General features: G+C 36.5%; 1 protein-coding gene across 12 annotated transcripts in view; it reads right to left on the minus strand.

Annotated features, from left to right (window-relative positions):
- EYA1 (EYA transcriptional coactivator and phosphatase 1) overlaps window positions 1–18,157 on the minus strand; it is a 295,372-nt gene that overhangs the window by 152,840 nt on the left and 124,375 nt on the right. Inside the window, exon 1 of one of the 12 annotated variants that reach the window (XM_036031216.1) lies at window positions 590–608. The exons of the other annotated variants lie outside the window; for them this stretch is intronic. The gene's annotated coding sequence lies outside the window, so the exon portion shown is untranslated. Of the gene's footprint in view, window positions 1–589; window positions 609–18,157 lie in introns of those variants that run through there. 12 annotated transcript variants of the gene reach the window in all.

Below are 18,157 nucleotides of genomic sequence, written 5' to 3' on the forward strand. Positions count from 1 at the left end.
TAGTTACTATCATGTTTTAGGTAAATAAATTACTTCAATTATTAGATTAATTGCCACCATTTTATTGATCTCAAGTATTTATTGAAGGCATCACTTATGTGATGTATTTTTATTTGCCAGCCCTATGCCACAGTTCAAATACCAATGTTTATTTTTGATACTATTCACCCATCAAAACCAATTTTGTGCTCTAAAACAAAATCTTTATACCCACTGGATTTTCCTTAAAATTGGTTTGTCATTACCAATAATCCTATTCTATGTACTTGCTCTCTTTATTAGTAATAAAAAGTATCTTTTTTAAGGCTCTTGTCGATATAAAAAAAATTTTTAAAAATCACAATAACTTCTTTAATGGCTTTATAATGCATTTTCAGATCATAAACTAATTAAGCAGATAGACAGTCTTACCTTTCCTTTGTTAATTTGTAAATGAAAGCACCATTCTGATGCAAACAAAACAAAAAGCTTCTAATGATCAAAATTCAATATGGACTTCCCCTTTGTTCCCCCTGAAAGGATGCCAATCTGAATTCTTCAGAAAAGAACATTTGTTCAACCTAAGAAACAGCTTAAACTGCAAACTCACCTAGGATTTCATGTGTATGGTAGTGGCCAGGCATCATGGGCTAGTCATCTACCATATTTGGGAGGCCAGGTCAAAACACAGTTGATTGCTATTGGATCTGTGCATATATGCAGCAGAAATAGGGTGATGTTACAACTGCAGCACTTTCTCAGACCAGAAGTACCTGCAAGTCAATATACTAAAATATATATGCAGAAAATAAAATACAGCATATAGTGGAGGTTTCTTGTGCTGTGAGTAAAATGCAATGTTACATTAATTCAATCTATGATATCAAACAATGACTGCTTTTGCCATCATATTTATTTCTAAGTTCCATAAAATATAAAATTTGAGGTTCTGGTTAAAAAATTCAACTCTGTTTGAAACTGTACAGCAAGTTATTATACCCATGCTTCCCATAATTTAAAATTGATTTTTGATATAAAAGCATAAACTATTACCTTTCTGATCCATGAAAGACTGTATTGGGAAATCCAAAAGGCACTAATTACATGAAGTGAGGGCCATGGGGATATCATGTAATGTATCCGACTTTTGTATATAATTGCCTACATTATAATCAAATTTATTACATTAGTGTTTATATTGAAATTCAATTATTTTATTGGTATAACAGAAGATACCATTAAAGAAATGATACATGCAGTTATGAAGGAATTTTGGAAAGCATGAACGTAATGTGACCACGAATTGACATGATGTAGGTCACACATCAAAATTATGTAACAAAGAGCTTAGTCATTGGCTGAAGAAATGTCCATGCGGATAGTACTTTTAAATGATTTCTTTTCCTAAATCAGAATTAGATAGTTAAAAACAATCACATGCTCGTCTATAAATTGGTTACTACTTTGGATATTAAATATGTAATAATAACCATACAACTTACACCCCAGATATTTTCTGATAAATAGCCAAATGTAAGCCATTACTAATAAGACCCAACTTGTGGTATACTGTTAACTTCCTATTTCTAAATGTTTACCAACTATAATTACATATTTAACCATAAATTTTAAGGACCAAGGTGTTTCCTAAACAAAATTACATATATCACAACAGAAATTAGAAAAATTTGCCAAAATTTTGCTATTAGTAAAGACAGGTAATGGTAAAAACATTACTATTTGATAGCTCCTGCAGAAATTTCAACACATAAATATTTGAATAGGAGTAAAAAAATTTACTAGTATGCTTTTTCTTTACAAAAAATAAAACTGTATACCTATATAATTGTATATGTGTGTGTGTACACATGCACACTTATATATATTTATTTGGAAAAGAAAAACACTTGAAATAGTTTTAACAAAATGCTTAAGTACTCTCAAAGAGACAACATCTTTATGTCTACAAATAGGTTTCATTTTACAGAGCAAGCTATTGCCTAGATACATGCCTGATTATATGGAAGTCTACAACTTTGATAGAAATTGTTAGTGCTTTCCAATTAACACAGAATTTTAAATAAAGACATGATTATAAAAATAAACAAATGTCTCTAATTTTTAAAAAATGCAAGAGCAGATATAAAGGATTCAGTAGAACAACCAAAAAGGTAACTTGGAAGTTTTCTAAAACGATATGAATGCACAGTTGATTGATCAAATTTTATGTAACAAACACTGAGAAAACAAAGGATAAAATACAAATGTCCCTTTTGCTTTTCCATTCCAGGGACAATTGATAAAGTTCTTCAGTGGCTATGAAGTTTCCAGTAAAAGATGTTCTCAGAAGTAATTTTTCTTCTATTTGTGTTTACCTTTCAATAATTTTTGAATTAAGCATGCATACTATTTCCTGGTCCAATGTGAATCATTTCTTATCTCTGTTTCCACCACTCTTACAAGATTATGTCTTGAGAGCAATGGGATAGGTTGCAAAATGTAATTAGCACTTCAAGGTGAGTGCTTTTTCTTCACAAGCAAAATCCTAGTTAATATTTCTTCTATGTTATTAAAATTAATGATATCTACAGATATTCATTTTTTGCCATTCAAACTGCTCAAGGTGGAATGTCAAATAGAGCATTCCAGAAGGCTATGCTTCTAATCCTCTGCTTCCAGACAGCTCTCTTCTCTTGTGGTTCCTGCCACACCATCACACTTCGGGCTGTTTTGTGGAACCCTGGAGCAGGGTCCAGATAGCTGACATTACTACCCTTGCTGGCATTTCGAGCGGTCATTTCCATGACCTACTCATTCACTGGCACGAGACCTACAATGAGGGTCTTACTCCCAGAAGCCTTTTGCTGAAATGCAACCAAGTAAAACATCCTCTATTTATTTTAAGAATGATATTAAGTCCACCAAACTGAATGTCTACCAGTATTTTGCTAAATGTTTTCCATTCAAATTCCAGCATGAGTAGCTTTTAATAGTAAATTTAAGGAGGCAATTACAAACTATTCACTATATCATAGAAAATTATTTTAATAAATATTATAGTCTTTATACCAACACAGTATGGAAATATGACCTATTTCCTGTCCCCTTAATAAGCACATTGGCTATTACATATGAATAATGACCATTTATTTATGTAAGGTGGAACACTTGTTATCATATGCAGTAATGACTGTCTATAGGATGTTTTTTTACAAAAAATTATTATTCTTAATAGAAATTTGGAGCAGCACTTCTTGAAATAATGATAGTCTGAGCAACAGTAGATTTTTAAGAAAAGAGAATGGGATGGTAGAGATACTTTATGAAAAATATGACATATCAGGTTTTCTATTTTAAAATCAAATGAATTTCCAAAATGGCAAACAGAGTTACTTTTCTACCTTCTGCCAAAAATATGAAAATAATTAGTCTTGGAAGCATATGCTTAATCTCAGCAATATGCTATTTTGCTTTTTCACACTGTAAGACAGATTTCTGTTGACATGGAGCAACCTAGAAAACCCAGGTTGTCTCCGCATCAGCCTTTTTTTTCTCTAAGCTGTGGGCAAAACCAACCCTGTCAGCACCTCCCAGTACATGTAAGAGGATCTGGGAATTTGCTTTGTGTTCTCCAGGTTTCATGACAGCTGAGTTCACAGTTTTTAGATTCATCAGAGACAGTGAATATCTCACAGAAGAAGGAAGGGAATTAGCATTTATTGAGTGCGTACTATGTATCAGGCACTGTGCTAGGCATTTTATATGCAGTCTTCTTCTGTTTTAACAAATAATGGCACAATTGATTTCTTAATTCTGCTTTTAAAAAAATGTCTCCCCCCATGATTTGTTCTGGAGTCAGCCGAATTTCTCCAGCACCAGCCAAGTCACCATCCAATGACAGATGGAGTGTTGGGGCACTGGAGTGTCCAGATTGCATCATCATTTTGGAGCAAGTGATACCCCATAAAGCTAATGAACCCCGAAAGGTGTGTGCTATATATATATATATATATATATATATATATAAATGATATATTTAATATGGAAGAGACATAATTACTATACAGTGATGATTCACAAACACATATGCAAGTTAGTTAGCAGATTCAAAAATAAATGTACATTAAATTATCAACAGGGAAAAATTGTGATGAATCATTAAACTTGAAATGATCAAATTAGTTGATATGTATTTTTCTCATTATTTATTCACAAAGGTGAACTATCTTCCTAAAGTTGGGATTATAAAGAGCTCCAAGTTTTTTCTTTATAATAAAAAGGAGAAGCTAAGGGTCTGAGTTCACAACAAGCACAATTCACAATTATATGCACAATTCATTTCACAATCCTGTCCATTTCTTCGCTTTCATATTCCTTAATTTCAGTTACTCAGTGTGATATGCTTTGATCTTAATAGCTATTACATCATAAACACTTGATTTGTTCACTGAGAAAATAATTACATCAAAAATGCCCTCCAAGTCCCCTTATGCATTTGGAGGTACAGTTTAAGTATTCTGAATCAAGAAGCTCTATTATTGTTACAGAGGAAATGCCAAAAATGGGAAAAATAAAAAAAAACCCAAACCTAATAACCTATAGTTTTTTTTCTTGCTTCAAGCAGCATTAACTTTTCCCCCTTCTAGTCTCCCAATCGGAAAAAAAAAAGTAACCTCTAAAGCTGTTTTAGACAGAAGGTCAGAATTCAAAGGCTCGGTAACTTAATCCACAGTGCGCTGCAATCACATTGCTATTGGAAACACAACCAGAAGCACCATTATTCTAGATGTTTTTATTAAGCAATGTCAATAGGTATACAACCTGGAGATTTCTCTCTACTGTAAAGATTCATACTTTCAAGAGATCAAGTTGCCTTGGGTCCTTGTATTTTACTTTAGAAAGCTATGGAGTAAGAAGAAAATAGACCTTGCATTTCATACTAGGGAAAACAATAGCTTCAGTTTGTTCGAATACTGAAAGAGAGGCCCCTTTTATGGTTAAAATGTGAATAAATATAAAAGTTTTTTAGTCTTCAGGTTCTCAATAGAATTCTTATTTCAGATGGTTTATCATCTGGAGTATTATGCTAATTTTTTTTCAAGTTTGTGGTTCCTGTTCTTTCAAAAAATGGAAGTCTGGGAGCATCCATTGCTTCTTTTAGGGATTCTGTTTTAACATCATCAATAACCTGTTTATCTGAACTGCATAATAAAACAAAATCAAGAATTGGGTTTTTTTTGAATTAGCAGATTTTAAATGTGTATGGTTTTGTTTTTTTAAAAAAAAGCAACATGACGGTTGATAGGGAGTTATAGGCTGGTAACTTCTTTTTTTTTATCATCAACATGAGGAAAAACAAATAGTTTACCAAGAGGTCAGAGAGCCTGTGGAGGGGACCTCTGCGGCTGGGTCATCACTGACAAGCCCCGCTGAAAGATTCACAGAGCCCCCATTAACTCTGCCTCCTGGGAGAGCTGTTCCCTCTTCTCGCCCTTGCCTAAGAGGGCCGTCTTCCTCACCAGCAGACTGAGTGCAGAGGGTAGGGAGGAGGTGAAGGAGTGACAGGACAAAAACAAAGTGGAAGAAAAAGAAAGAAGTTATTCAAGACAACAATCAGAAAAACAGCTCCAGGATCCCAGGCTTTTTAAAATGAACATGTGACGTTCGAAAGGAAAAACAATGTTTTCAGATATGCAGATTTTCTATTTTAAGTTTACAGTTCCATTACAAGCATAACTGTCTCTTTTGAGAGGCATTGTATTTGACAAACTTAAAAATGAAAAAAAAGACCTAACATGATAAATAAATCACAATTATTGAAGATTGTTTTAAAAAGAACCCACATCTCTAAGCTCTGTATTTACAATTTTTCAAAATTGTGCCTATTACTAACCAATGAATGACCTATATTTGAAAAAAAGATATTTTAAAGGAGATGTTTCACATTAAGACCTTCATGAATAAGCCTATGATAACCCTGAATTCCTTCTCCATCTTTTTATATCATTGTCTATACTTTTGGATTTTATTTCTAGCAGTGTTCAAGGCTTTTGCTGTCCTTTTCCTTAAATGTGTAGAACTATTAAACTCTGTCTATAGTGAAGGGTGCTACTCACTAGACCTTTAAGACCGATGAGTTCTAATTCTAGCTTCAGCATGGGGTTACTCTGTGTCTGTAGTTAGCATACTACGTAGACAGTACCCTCAGTTTATAATCTACAAACAGGCTAACTACTCAATGGGTGCAAGAAGGTTACACACCTTCCAAAAACATGGGGATAAAAATGTCCACGGCTAAGGTAAAGCTCTCCTGGATAGTAAAACAGCAACAGAAAACTGAATTTCAAATCAATCTAATTCATTGAGTGTAGAATGAGTGTTTGGACAGGGCATGGAAAGTTTCCAGTTTTAGCTCAATATGGTACATACAGTAAGTGCTCAATAAATGTCATATAAATTAACTAATATACACACACTTGCATACTTGCTGAAATATGGCTCTGGTTTGAGAAAGAAAAATGACTTCCCCAAATTTCCTTTGTTTCTATGTTTTCCATTATTTTCCATACACGATGTTATATTTGCCCCCCATTGGGAACTCTAAAGTTGGACTGGCCAGGGCATTATCATCTGAGGGGAGTTCATTTCATTCTCACATTCAAAACATTAAAATAATTCTATGGAACAAATGGAGTCACTGAAAACATGCTGGGAATTTGCAGTCCGGACAAAAGGGAATAACCAAACCCTAAGGAAATTAAGAAGTTAGAAGAGATCTGAAGTCACTGTATTGACATCGTGCATGTGCTTGAGTGAGACAGGAAAAATGGAATAAAAAGTTAATATTCAGTAAATAAAAAGAAAAAAGAAAGAAAGAGAAATGCTGTCATGCACTGGGTCTTAGTTACACCCACCATATTCCTCCTGAATGCTCCACTATAGCAATTCATATTTCCCTTTTAAATTCTTAACCAAAAATAAAAAGTTAATAAAAAATTGTAAAAGGTACACAATAAAATAAAATTACCTTTCCAGAAACCCTATATCTCAACTTTCAGAAATTTCTCATTGTAGATGTAGCCACAACACTGTCATTTTCAAATTTTGCAGCTTTTAGGCTATTGAAAAATCTAACTAATCAAGCTAGTTTGTTGGTCCATCAGTGAGTTACTCCTTCATATCATTCAGCTAGTGTGTTCTGGGGACTGTGGGCGCTAGAAGATGCATCAGGAAACCAGACAGAATTCCCACTTACCAGGTGTGCATTCGAGAATGTGAATGAATTTAAAAATGGCCTACTGAACAGATGCATTTATTTCTGCTTTCTCTATAAATCCCTCCACAGTGACTATAAACGGATTGTTTTTAGAAAGCGTAAGTCCCAAAGAACAAAGAGGGTAGGTAATAAGGAAACAGTAACACATTTGGGAAGTGAAAAAACAGCCAGACCATTAGTAACTGGCTTAGCAGATCTGAGAAAGGGAATCCAAAGTTGGCAATAAGGAAAGACAAAAAGTGATCAGATTGATTGCTCCCAGGAATTGTTGGTACCAGGTACTTTTGGGAAAGGGACTAAATGGAAGGCTAAAAAATATAGAACATTGGGTACAGGTCAGTGTAAGAAGCAGTTAGGGTCCCTTCACCACTCCACATAGTCAAACAAGTAAACTGAAGGAAAAGCCCTACAATGTGTTGAGGAAGGGGTATCATATTCTAAACAGGTGGATTCTGTTTGCTGAATGCTGAATGCTGGGACACACCAAATTCTGGGGCAACTGCCTCCACTCCCCTCCACCAGACCTTTTCCCCATTAGGCTCCAGGAATACTAGCTGCTGGATCCAGGCTATCCAGGCAGGGTCCTCAAAGAGCCTTCATTCAGAATTGTGACCAGCCCAAGCAGAAAGACTTAAGATCCTTACACCTGGGTGTCTCTCAAGAAAAGGACCCTGAATATTTGCTCTACAGTAAAAACCATGGTCTAGAAGTCCTTACACGTCAATCAGTTTTAAGGAGTTCACTCTTATATATGAGCCAATGGTTGAGGATTATCTGTGTCTGAGGAAGGCCTCAACAAAGAGATGTAGATACCCAGTGAACAAAGAAAAGCAACTTGCAGGAAACAGAGACCAGGCAAAAGCAAGAAAAAGAAAAACAAACTCTTATTAATATCCCTAGGGAAAGAAGATAGTGCACATATGACACAAGACTGGAAAATAACAATAACGATTTTTTAAAAGGAGGAACATCCAACAACAAAAAGTGCCCTTAGAAATAAAAAGTAGGATAACAGATATATATATATATAGCTCAGTGAGGTTTGGAAAATAAAGAGGAAGTTTCCCAGAGAATAGAGCAAAAGAGATGGAAAATAGGAGAGAAGAGAATTATGATAAGATAAGAAAAGCTATAAGAAAATATGAATGTCCAACATCAAATAAGTGGAATTTCAGAAAGGAAAGAGCAGAGAATCAAGAGTAAAATTTAAATAAATAATTCCAAAAATATTCTCTAGGACATGAGTTTTCAGATTGAAAGAACGGAATGAGTACCCAATAAAATGGATTTTAGAAAAGACCCACACCAACAAACATTGTTGAGAAATTTCCAAAGTCTTAGAAAAAGGGTAGCTCCTACAAGTTTCAAGAGAGAGAAAGAGAAAAAACAAAACAAGACAAAACAGATCAGACCCAAAGCATGACTCATGACTTTAGACTTCTTCTTTTTTTAAAAAAAGATTTTATTTATTTATTTATAGAGAGGGAAGGGAGGGAGAAAGAGAGAGAAAGAGAAACATGAATGTGTGGTTGCTGGGGGCTGTGGCCTGCAACCTAGTCATGTGCCCTGACTGGGAATCGGACCTGCGACACTTTGGTTCACAGCCCGCACTCAATCCACTGAGCTATGCCAGCCAGGGCCTAAAGACTTCTTAACTGGAACATGTAAGGTAGTAGACCAAGAGCTTTAAATTCCTTAAGGAAAACTAATTCTCAACCTAGAATTTTGTATATGAACAAACTTAATAACAATAGGGAAATTAAGAATATTTGCAGACATGTTAAATCTCAAAAAATATGTGTTCCCCCAAGTATCCTTTCTCAGGAAACTGAGGATGTGTCCCATCAAAATTGGGAGCAAACCTCCTTTATGAAATAAGTAAACCAAATAGAAGAGAAGAATCTAATCCCTGGTGTTGGTGGTAAAGGGAATTTCTAGCCTGATGGCCCTGCACCAGGCATGGCATTGCAGATTGGAGACAGTCAGAAGGCACCAGGACATTTTACCAGATGAAAAAATTGATAGAATAGTTGATATGGCTGCACATTTGGAAAGGAGATTTAAACAAGCAGGGGGAAATACGAAACTGAATTGTTAAAAGGAGCCATTGATATAGCGACTGCTGTATGCGGAGTGACTGCTATATGAATGGAGTAATTCTTATAGAATCATTTAACTTTTAACACTATGTACTTATAATTCTGATTAGACCAAAAACAAAAAATAGACATTTTCTTGCTCTTGTGTATGTGTGTGTACCAATTATTGTTAAGTAGTACAAAAATTTTGGGTAAAATTTGGTAGTGAGGGACATGGGGGAGGTGGTAGGTGCCATGCTAGCTTGTCAAAGAAAGCCTCTTCAAGAAAGTGTCATCTGAGCTGAGACATAAATGACAAAAAGGTGAGAAACTTATAAAAAATTGAAGGCAGTTTACAGAAAAGAAACTGCAAATTCAAAGGCATCTTGTTTGGCGAGTAAGGTAGAGAAGAAGGAAAGAACGGGACCTGGACTGGGTGTGGAGTGGGGGCATTGTGTGCTAGGTGAGGAGTCGGTATTTTGTTCTAGGTATAAAAGGAACTTACTAGAGGTGTTTTTTGCTTGCTTATTTTTACTTTGTCTTTGAGCAGAAAAGTGACACAGTCTGCTTGACATGTAAGAAAGACAACTCTGGCTGCTATGTGTGGGACATGTAACAGAGGAGCAAGAACAGAGGCAGGGAGGCAAAGTCTGGGGCTATCGTAGTGGCCCAGCTGAGAAGTGAGAGCAATTTAGACTCAGGTAATTTGGGGAGATGATGATATGCCGTCAGACTTAAGGCCTATTTTGGAACTGGAACCAACACGACTTGTAGATTGGATGTGGGTTTGAAGCAAAGAAAGAAATTAAGGATGACTCCAGTCTCTCCACATAAACAATAAACACCACTGATTTGCCTTTCATCTCCCATCATTTCTCCTTTCTGCTTTCTTGCTCATACAATAACATGATATAAACACAAAGAGCCTGAATAATTAGAATCTAAATAGTTGAAAGTTAACAGAAAGACACAAAAGTGCAAGGAAACCTGATGAACTAAGTAGATAGAGGCCATTTGTGAAAATGAGGAGGCCACAAATGGGTCATTTGAGCCTGGCAGCCCTGGTAAGGACCAAAGACTTGAAGAGCAGGGATCTGTACAGTGCTAGACAGGACCACACAGACCTGCTACACTGTGTCAACCACCAGACGGGGTGACGGTGCTCAAGCAGGACAAAGACATCTGCATGTGGGCCAAAGACAGCACTCAGCACAGCACAGGTAGCAGGGATGCGAGAGCCATGCCTTGCCTAGCAGGATGGTACATGAATATACCCCAGGGAATGAGCACACCCCGGCAAGCAGGGTGAGTAAGGGGGCATGGCAGAGCATCTAAAACTATCAAGGCTTACTTTCTAAAGGACCACCTCTTTACCTAAGAGATTCTGTTGCTTTGAAATAGTCATGCTTAAAGATATTTATTATTGTTAATTGTTTTGCTGCTGTGTGCTTTGGAAGCAGAATACAACTGGATTTGGAAAATGAAATTACCTTTGACTTCATATGTGAGTTATGCATAAACTGTAATAGCACTGTCCTAATGGACAACATCTTAACCCCAAACCTAATCTAAACACAACATGGTACCCACACTGCCATACCATCTTTATAAAATATAAATTGCATCACATCTCTCATTTGAAAATCCTTCATAGATTTGAGTGAAGTTCAAATTTGTTAGCTGAACACAAGCGTCCTCCTTCGGTCTGAAGTCCTAACAGGTTGCATATTCCTCCTTCCTTCTAGCCAGTCTGAGGCACAAATAGTTCCTAGTCCTGACCTAGGGTTCAAGCCTTTGTGCTGTTTCCTGTGCTTGAAATTCCCAGCCCCTTGATGGCTATCAGAGTTCAGCTTGGCACTACCTGGGCCTTGCTTCTTTCATAATTTTACTCCTCCCTCTTTAGAGTGACAAGCCAGCTTTCTCATAAACATTTCAAACACAATCTTTACTAAAGTAAACTCATATTCTGAGCCCCAAACCTGCTTCTCTATTTCTTTATTTCATTTGGGGTACAACCCATAACTCATGCTGGAAATCTAAAGGTTTTCTGTTCCATTTCCAAATCCAATGCCAAGTCCAGCTGATGCCACCTTTTCATATCCCTGCGCTCAGCCTCCTGGTGTTTTGCCCTATTTCCATCACTTAGCTCAGGCAGCCCATTGGCCCCACTGCCTCCAGCCTTCTCTCCAGTTCGAGCTGCAGCAAGCACAGGCTTCATGCACTGTGATTCTAAAGCTAACACTGCAGGGCTTCAAGTCATTTAGTGGCTAACACTCCATTATCAAAAATTAAAGACTGAAGTCATGAAACAGCCTGCAAGGCTCTCTGTAGAGGCTGTCCACCTTGCTGGTTTGGGCCCCAGGACCATCTGTTTGCTCTGTGTGCTGTAGCTTTAAACTGTCTGTGGTTCTCCTGGACACAAGAGCTTTTTCTCAAGATGTCTGTATTCATGTGTTAGACTTGAAGTGTTGTTGACATTTTCAGATAGACACCACACTAAAAGAAAACAAGTTAGTGCCATGATGCATCCTGAGATAAATGTCATTGGGAACAAACACAGAAGGAGAGAGCCTTTGTGAAAACAGTCTCTGCATTAACCACCAACCCCCTTCAGCCAGGTCTACAGGCAGGCGCAAGTCTTTGCCTTGCCAATGTGAGATAAAATTTCCCTCAAATTTTTGTGGTATTGTACACTGGCTTGGAAGTAGAGCACAGGAGGTCATCAGGAAACTGGGAGAAAGAGGAAGGAGGGGAATAAATAGGGGGCTGGTGGGGGCCTGGGGCAAGGCTCACACAAACAATGACTTCAGAGCAACCTGATTGGCAAAGTTTGGGGTTTTTGAAAGATAGCAAGAACCTAGAACTCATTTTTATCAGGGATAAGATTAAATTTGTTTTACTTAATGATGATCTTTTGTTAATTTTTTTTTCTGTTATTGTCTCCAAAGCCAGGGTTCTACAGTTGTACCAATCGTGCAGGCATATTAGTGCTTTGGCTCTAAAATTGCCTTGAGGATTTCCTTCCTTCCCAGGCCTCTGAGAGGAATGTAAAGATATTCTGACATGCTCTCCCACACACGTGCACACACACACGGCCCCCCATCACACACGCTCTGGTGTGCAGACACCATTTATAATTGTCTCGCTCCGTGTGTCATTTGGGGATTTATTGGTATTTTAGTTAACAGGTTGATTCTAGGCTCTTATAATATGAAAAGCACTTTGTATACACAACACAGGCATGGATCCAGCGTAATGTCTTTAAAGCCCGGGGCACTTTAAAATTTGTTTTACATCAAGCTAATCATGTTATGAATCTACATTTTCATTATACATCACAACCATCCTTATTTTTACTAATGACATACAAGATGAGAAGAAACAGAATGCATATATTAAGGCTACCGTCTGATCTTCCATTTGTTAGAGTAAAACTAGACAGTTTAGTTGAGCAGCAGATGAATTACATAATATTTATGAAGGGCTTTTATAACAAAAATGAAGAAATCAAAACCAGATGAAAGTAGACAAAAGCTTTATTTTCATAATTTAAATTATGTTATACTGAATTGAAGTAGTACTTAAACAGTGGTAAGAAATTATTATGTAGAATATTGAATTACTTTGCATCACAAGTTGCTAAAATATACACAAATTTGGGACTAACATATATTTCAAGGTTCCCTACCTTAACAGACATAAATTAAATTTAAAAAATCAAATATACCAACTGTGTCCCAGTGGTTAAAGGTATACCGGAGGTAAAGTATCCATATTTTAAGTATATTAAATTTAATTTTATATTCATTTCACATGTAATTCAGCACACGATATTATCTAATACTATAAGGATTTCTAATTCTTTAAAGTTGCAATTTGTCTCCTTAAAAAGCATGAATTAATAGGAAACAGATAAGCAATGTTTATATTCTGAAGGACATGGCATTTTCTCCTTTACTAGTAAAGGATATAGATGTGTATATACTTGCTTCCTAAGTCACTGCTTAAAATAGAGAAGGATTAGTGATAAAATAAGGAATCTATGTAGCAGGGGGGTCAAATTAGATAAATCTAGACAAAAATGTGCTCTGATTACTGATGTAGTCAGATTATGTATCTCCAAGGTCACACTAGTTAGAATTCTATGATTTGGCAGCCTACACTTTCTAGATTCAGCAATTCCCTGCTTCAATCTGTGTGTTAGATCATAGTACAGAGGAAACTTACATCTTACAGAAAGCATGTAAATTTCTAGGCTCTCAAGCAGATTCTATGGTAAAGGTATAATTTTAATTCTTAGTATTATAACAGTAGAAAGGTTACATCAGTCCACATTTTGGAATAATGACATCACTAATGGATGTGGCATGTCAGACCAGTAAGAATAGGATATTGTGATTTTAAGGAATTCTAATGCTTTATATACTGTTATTAACCAATGACCTTAACTTTCAAAATCTAATGCTACAATTCGGGGGTAGGTTGCACTTTTGCTTAAGTAAATTTTCTTCCATGGGGTAGTTATGTTAATATATGACATTCTTAGTTACATTGTTTTCTAGGAACACCTTTTTTATTCATAACCAGTTTTTAAAGTATTACCTTAAGAAAATACAAACTAAAATGGCAGATCATTTTATTCCCAGCTTAACCAAAATTATAAATTCTGCCAATTCCAAATGCTGGTGAAATTGGAGCAACAGGAATTCTCACCCACTGCAACCAGAAGTGTGCAAATGTATACTAATTTTGTTAAAGGTAAAGATATCCTCACATCCAGAAATTTCATTTCTAGGCATATTTCCTAGAGGATCTCCTTTACATGAACATGAATAAAAATACACCAAAGAACAGGCAACATGAGGTTGTTTTAAATTAATAGTTTTCATTTTTTTTAAAAAAAGAAGAAATGACTTAAATTTTTACCACCAGGAGAATTGATTTTAGTATTGTGATATATTCTCTACTCTGTCTGTGTCAGTAAAACAAATGAACCAGAGCCACACAGAGTAAATATACATATATACATATACCTGAAGCAATAAAGCAAGTTCAAGGATGATAACAGATTATAGGCTATTTTTTACTTAAGTTTTAAAGCATGCAGTAATATGGAGTGCATATATACACAGATTTGCCATGAAAATACAAAGACAGGAGTGGGAATAATGAATACCAAATTCAGAATAGTTGTCACCTTTGGGAAAGAAGGAAGGAGAGTGAAAATGAAGAATACACACAATGGGATTTAACTGTTTCTTTAATGTGTTATTTCTTGAAAAACAAAGGAAAAGACGATGGAACAATATGAGACAACAATGTGATTTTTGCAATCTGGGTGGATGTGTACAGGAATTATATTACTATTTTTAATTTTCAGTGTACATACAATATTTCAGCTTTTAAAGAGTAAAACAATGAACTTCACCCCAATAAATATTACTAGACTATGTTACTATGCTTATATTACATTAAAAAATTCTACACCTCAGAGATAGCAACTACAATTTTACATGTTTTTCACATTCATAATCTCCTCCAGATCTTTGAATGCATCCAGTTTCCCAACCTCACTAAGAAACAAGCTCAGACCTCTGAGGATACCGGATCTGATAACGTAATTGGTTGTTTTCAAGTTGCTGACTTTATCAGCCTGCTTACATTTTAAATTAAGGTGTCTGTTCTCACTGAAACATTTTTAGGCAGATTTATTTAAAGAGCTTAACCTCCTCTATAGATTTCTTCTTCTGTAAGCATTGTAAGATCCAGAGGAGGCCTGACTTAACCTTCCCCAGATCCCACACTGTGACTTCTCAAGCGGAGCCCACCCTTGGTGGCCTTCTCTGATTAACTGAGGCCAGGTTGGGGCTCCTCCCTGGGACTCCCTTTGTCCCCACAAATGTCTGGATGGTGGAATATATCACATGGTTTTCCCCACCAACCCTCCAATCCTCTCCCTGGATAGAAGCTTCCTGAAAGCAGCATCTCTGTTCTGCTTCTATGTTCTCAAGGTCTTAGCGCTGTCATATATTTGCTTGATGTGTTTGCTGAGTAAATAAATGAACGAAAGAAGCCATAACACACCAGCATCAATCTTTTCCCATTTGTGTTATTCTTCAGACAGTGCTGTGTATCTCAAGAAGCGTTAGGGGCAAAATTAGAATGAAAGTAGACCCCCACAGATTGAAAATACTAAAATAGGATCTAAAAGATTTTCCTAATATAGTAATAAGGAATGAAGCTAATGGGTTTCTAGGTATAATGTTAGCACTTAATTTCTTATATATAAGTAAATTAAGAATTATGCCCTGGCTGGCATAGCTCAGTGGATTGAGTGTGGGCTGCGAACCAAAGTGTCGCAGGTTCGATTCCCAGCCAGGGTACATGCCTGGGTTGCAGGCCATAACCCCCAGGAACTGCACACTGATGTTTCTCTCTCTCTCTCTCTCTCTCTCTCCCCCCCTCTCCTTCCCTTCCCTCTCTAAAAATAAATAAATAAAATCTTTAAAAAAGTAAAAATTTACTTTTAATAAAAAACAATTATTATTTAATTAAAATGAGTGAATAGAAACTATGTGAGAGCAGCCAGGCAGCAGGCCACCCATCAAGGCAATGAGTCCAGGCCTCAGTTGGATGGAACAGCCTCTTACCGTATAGGAAGGAGTAAGGGTCGACCTCATGCTAGCCATTGTAGAAACAGGAATTGGGAGAAGTGTGGGTACAGATGGAGAAAAAAGTTAGGAAAGTGAGCAGAAAAAATATTTTATCTGTTACAAGAGCTACTAATCAAATAGCAAAAGCTGGAGTTTATATATGCTTTATTGTGTTTATAAAACACTTCCCCCCATATAATCTCATGGAAAGCAGTCCACAAGAATACTAGGGTTCTAGAAAAATCAGGTGAGGAAACTGAGACTCAGAGATGCTAAGGTCAAGAGATAGAAATGATACTTAAACCGTGTGTGTGTGTGTGTGTGTGTGTGTGTGTGTGTGTGTGTTTTACTTTTAATCCAGTGTCTTTTCAAAATGTGACAGTGTAATTTTCCCTCAGTTAATTTACCTCCCATTAAAAAAGTGCTTCTAAGCAAACATAGTCATACCAGAATTTAGAAAATTTTGAAATTCTGCTATAATTGGATAATATCTCTCTGACACTTAGCTGTGCTTTTTACTTCTGATTGCATAAATATTCATAGAGAAACACCTAAGAGGAGCATTCAAAGCACTGAACAGTGTGGTTCTTATTAACACTAATAGAGATCAAGTGGATAAAATACCACTTCATGCTTTGAAAAGCTGTCCCTGACATCTCACCATTTAGAGAGCTGTAAAGTACCTCCCTGCTTGTTTTGGGTTTGTAGTAAAAAATGTGCTTAACTGCATAACTCTCACAACATGTACAAAGATATTTCTGTTTTTCAGTCATGCTAATTCCCTCCATTTAGTCAAATTATTCACACTATTTTAGTTTCTTTAATTTTATAGTCTTCTAAATCTTTGAGTCTCACAACTCTAGAATCTTCTATGTCACTAAAATCAGCACTGTCTCCAAGACCAGGGTGGACCCCTAAGATGTGGTTGGCAAAGTGCAATGCCTCCAGGAGCCAGTGCTGGTGAAAGGAACATTGGGGAGGGCCCTGCAGCACAGTGCACGTCCTAGTGACGGGTGGTGGTTCGCTGTTTGACCCAAGTGGGTTGTCACTCAGGACTATGGATTCACTGCCACTGAAACTTCTGAGTTAAGAGAAGCCAGAAATCTATATGTTTTATAAGAAAGTTTCTAATATCTCAATGTTTCAATTAAAAATAATTTTTAAAACAGTGTTTGGATTGCCCTGGCCAGGTGGCTCAGTTGGCTGGAGTGTCGCCCCAGGCACCAAAAGTTTGCGGGTTTGGTCCCTGGTTGGGGTGCTGAATGATTGGCAACTGACTGATGTTTCTCTCTCATGTCAATGTTTCTCTTTCTCTCTTTCTCTAAAAAAATCAATAAAAACATATCCTTGGATAAGGATTAAAAAAAAGTGTACGGACCAAAATTGTCTAGGGCAAACAGTGTTTGTGGGTCATGAGCTTACAATCACCAATTGCACCCTCTATTTTAACATGAGGAATGGTTGGCTCAAAGTCACTATGCTTCATACCTTTGATTCAGATTTCAGTAGGGAACAGTGTTTTCCTCCATTGGTTACAATCCAATTCCTGGGTAAAGAGGATGATATAAACATAATGAGAATATTAGAGAGCTGCAGGGTGAGTATGGAGGAAGAAATTGCTTGCTCATACCAACGCAAGTGTATGTTGATGAAAGCCAAGAATAAGAAATTTTTTAAAAAAAGATATAACCATCTTCCATTTTATAAAAATCTAATATAAAGATTCAAAAAGTAACTGTAAATGAAAATTTTGATTTTGAATCAGACTACTCAGTATCATTTTACTGACTAATGGTTTTGTGAAATGGTTCTTGACAAGGAATTTATTGAGCAGATTGAGAGTTAGTTCAATTCATGTCAATAAACATCTTCTGGTCCTTCAGGCGGGCCGTATGTGCCAAGTGCTGAGAATACAGACCAATGAGATATGTTCCCTGCCCTCACAGAGTTCATGATCTAACAGGCAGCCTGCTATACAATGTAATGGATTCGTTTGCAGGCTACTAGGGAAGTATAGGAGATTTGGGGGGCATAGTGGAAGAGGAGTGTGATAGTCAGTGATGGCTTACTGCAGGCGATGCTAGAACTGAATGCTGAAGAATGAATAAAAGTCAGGTACACAGAGAGTGACAAATGAGAGCATTAATTTGAAGGGGTGTAAGACAGAAACA

Source organism: Phyllostomus discolor, chromosome 7, assembly GCF_004126475.2.
Source record: "Phyllostomus discolor isolate MPI-MPIP mPhyDis1 chromosome 7, mPhyDis1.pri.v3, whole genome shotgun sequence".
Classification (NCBI taxonomy): Eukaryota; Metazoa; Chordata; class Mammalia; order Chiroptera; family Phyllostomidae; genus Phyllostomus; species Phyllostomus discolor.